Source organism: Arvicanthis niloticus, chromosome 7 (genome assembly GCF_011762505.2).
Source record: "Arvicanthis niloticus isolate mArvNil1 chromosome 7, mArvNil1.pat.X, whole genome shotgun sequence".
In the NCBI taxonomy this organism is placed as follows: domain Eukaryota; kingdom Metazoa; phylum Chordata; class Mammalia; order Rodentia; family Muridae; genus Arvicanthis; species Arvicanthis niloticus.
The window spans coordinates 82,309,141-82,312,715 of NC_047664.1; positions in this window are offsets into that span (position 1 = coordinate 82,309,141).

The window sequence follows — 3,575 nt, forward strand, 5'->3', positions numbered from 1 at the left end:
GACTAATTCTTAGCTCCACAGAGAGATGAAATGGTAAAAGTTAGCAATTGGATTCCAGGGACAATGTTTTTCTCTGCAATCGATTAGGGAGTGCAACGCTCCTCTAGTAGATAGGCTATAAACAGTTCCACCCATTACATTTCTTTTGGAACCTTTAATTATCATGTCTGTTTTCTGTGTACATGTCTGTATTTCTTTATCTTAAATATCTCCTAATTTGATAAATTTTCGTGGATATATAACCAAGTCTATTTTTCAGATTAGCCTTACTGATAAGAACCCCATTCTTCTTCCCCTTGAAATTATTCACTGAGGTTAGTGTGAGAGATTCAATCCCTGTTTAATTTCTTTAAGATTTCTCCTAATGAAATTAATTACTTTTGGCTCAATCTTGGCAGTAAGATCTGGAGCTTAGCTGCCAGGTCGCTGCTTAACCTGGAGGTTTGTCACATGTTTTTAAGAGCATCCCCAGTTCTCAGACATGTTCTCCATTAATTTCACATCCACACTTCAGAGCTTTCTACTGTCATCACAGGTAGCATCATTCTCTGAGGCACTTTCCTTCAGATGGAGATGCTACCACTGAATCAATGAACTCTCTTCCTTTCTTTTCAAATTCTTCCTTGATTTCTCTTATTAATTTCTTGCACCTCACACAATAATAGTGGGAGACTTCCACACCCCACTCTCAGCAATGGACAGGTCATGGAAACAGAAACTAAACAGAGACACAGTGAAACTAACAGAAGTTGTGAACCAAAAGGTTTTAACAGATATTTATAGAACATTTTCCCCTAAAACAAAGGAATATACCCTTTGTCAGCACCTCATGGTACCTTCTCCAAAACAGACCATATAATCAGTCACAAAACAGACCTGAACAGATAAAAGAATATTGAAATAATCCCACACAACTTCTTCAGTAACACCAAAACCAAAAGAAAGCCCTCATACACATGGAAGCTAAACAACATTCTACTCAATGATAACTTGATCAAGGAAGAAATAAAGAAATTAAAGACTTTTTAGAATTTATCCTTTGAAACCACTCATTATATACACCCATGAATCCATGCCAGGAATTAATTTTTGATTATTTTAGTCTGTCTTCATTTAAATCCATTCCTTTTATTATACAAGCAGATTTTCTTAAACTTTTTTACTTTTATTTTGTCCCCTTTGTTCTCAAAACCATCAGTTGGCCACATTGTTCTTATATTCAAATACAGCCTGCTTGATGGACTTGTTCACATTAATACTTAAACCCTGATGCTTGTCTCTTTCTCTTTCCTAGCTAGTCCTCAACATACTGTTTACAACTTACACACTAACTATTTGTCCCGTTTTAATTCTTTCATTCAGACTTCTCTTAGGTTTGGAGGGAAACCTGGTCTTTCATGCCGATTTAGCTTCAGTGATTATGGCTTACTTTTTCAAGTCTATCTTAGGTCACCGAATCTCCACAATAAAGTCTTCACATGCGAACCCATGGGAAGATAAATGTTTGGTTATTGGAATTCAGATGATGTTTGGAGTTTATTATTATGTATCATGTTTGTGTTCCATGGTTTGCTTTCTTGATTGCATGTGTGCTACTTTTATCTGCTTAATGATTTATTCTATTTATTTACAAAATTGATTTGTGGGAGCTTATCACAGTCTGGAAACGACACAAAAGTGTCATAAGAAAGTGCGTATTTATCAAAACCTATAATTTTGATTTTGGATTTGGAGGAAGGGGATTTCATCTACCCAGATATTGGTTCCAACAATATTCTATAAGTTTCTGTCAATGTTTGATGGGCTAACTATTACAGATGAGACACCTGTTAGCTGAAAGCTTGAACAGGAAGAAGAGGCTCACCTCCTCCCAAGTGGTAGGAGTCTTTTCCTGCTTTCAAATGTGGAATGAAACACTGGCTCTCCCTGGGTTTCAGATTTGTTTGTCTTTTAATAAAGACTGGCAGTAAGTTATTTAATTAAGCCCCAAATCTTAGTGCCACTGCTAACATCTTCATTTGAAGGTTGACCCCTGACTTGACCTCTCACTTTGCACATCCAGGGAATTATTAGCTTCCACACTATTGTTAAGGTGTACTTTAAAATAGAACTCTTCCCATGTGTATAAATATAGTGACTCTATTTTATAGAATCAAACTAATAAATAATTATTTTTGTCTGTGTAAAGTTAACAACCTATTTAGAAAAATAATACACCAAAGCAAAGACCAAAGCAAAACAGCAACAACAAAAACAAAAACCCCAAGTGAAAAAAACAGGACTTTGACTGAAGTTTCTCAGGAAGAGAACACAGGCAGCAGCGATCCTCTGAGCACTCAGATTTTCATGACCATGAGTAAGTCAGTTATGATTTCTGGGTTCAGGTATTTAGACTTTTGCAAAATAATTACCTAAGCCTCCTGAGACTAGTTTTATATGAAAAAATTTATTAAAAAATACTAACTGCTAAATATTTACAACTCAAAGTAGTCAATAGTCAACAGGGGTTTCTCTGTGTAGCCCTGGCTGTCCTGGAACTCACTCTGTAGACCAGGCTGGCCTCAAACATCAGAAAATCCACCTGCCTCTGCCTCCTAAGAGCTGGGATTAAAGGCATGCGCCACCACCACCCGGCAGTATTACTATTTTTAATAGAACATTTTAGCTGTAATGGTATATAGAAGTACTTGTCAAGCCTGTAAGTTTTTAATTGTGTCAATGCCATATCAGATAAGAATAGAAATGCCTCCGGTTGGGGATTTAGCTCAGTGGTAGAGCGCTTTCCTAGCAAGCTCAAGGACCTGGGTTCAGTTCTCAGCTCTGGAAAAAAAAAAAAAAAGACAAAAAACAATAGAAATGCCTCATTCTTATTTATTTATTACAGTTACCACAGGAGCAGTATGAAAATACATTTCAAAGAGATACCTTCTAGATGAAATATATCATGCTACTTAAAGTGGTATTAGAAAAATTATGCAGTATATCAAAGCAAATTACTTACGAGAAGGAAGTTCAGTCACTTATTTTTGGTTGAATTTTTACTGGTCCCATAATTTATAAGAAGTTAAAAGAAAACACACACACACACACACACACACACACACAGAGTATTGTGTGTTTCTTCTCCTTATTGAAAAGTTCTAATGCTTACTAGTTTTAGTTTAATGATTACATGCACCAGACATTTTAATGTATTCACAGTGCAACATATGGCTTAGCAGTTCAGCTGCACAGAAAATGTAGATTTTTAAGAATAAAAATGAGCTTGAAAAGCAGCAGGCAATAGTAATCCTGAATTCCCTCTCTTCTCATAAAAGAGAGAAACCATCTGTACTATGCGCCAGCTGATGACCTTGGATTAATTCTAGCAATGTCATTACCCAATTAGTCGAGGAAGGAAAGATACTTGGGAATTACAATTACATACCCATTAAAATTGACCAGTGCTTTTTATTCTCAAATATTTATTAAAACACATCTGTCTAATAATCATTACATAATGATTTTTTTCTTAAGTAGACCAAATTTGCTAGGCAAAATAGTAAGCAGATTCAATGAAATAATCATGTTACCTA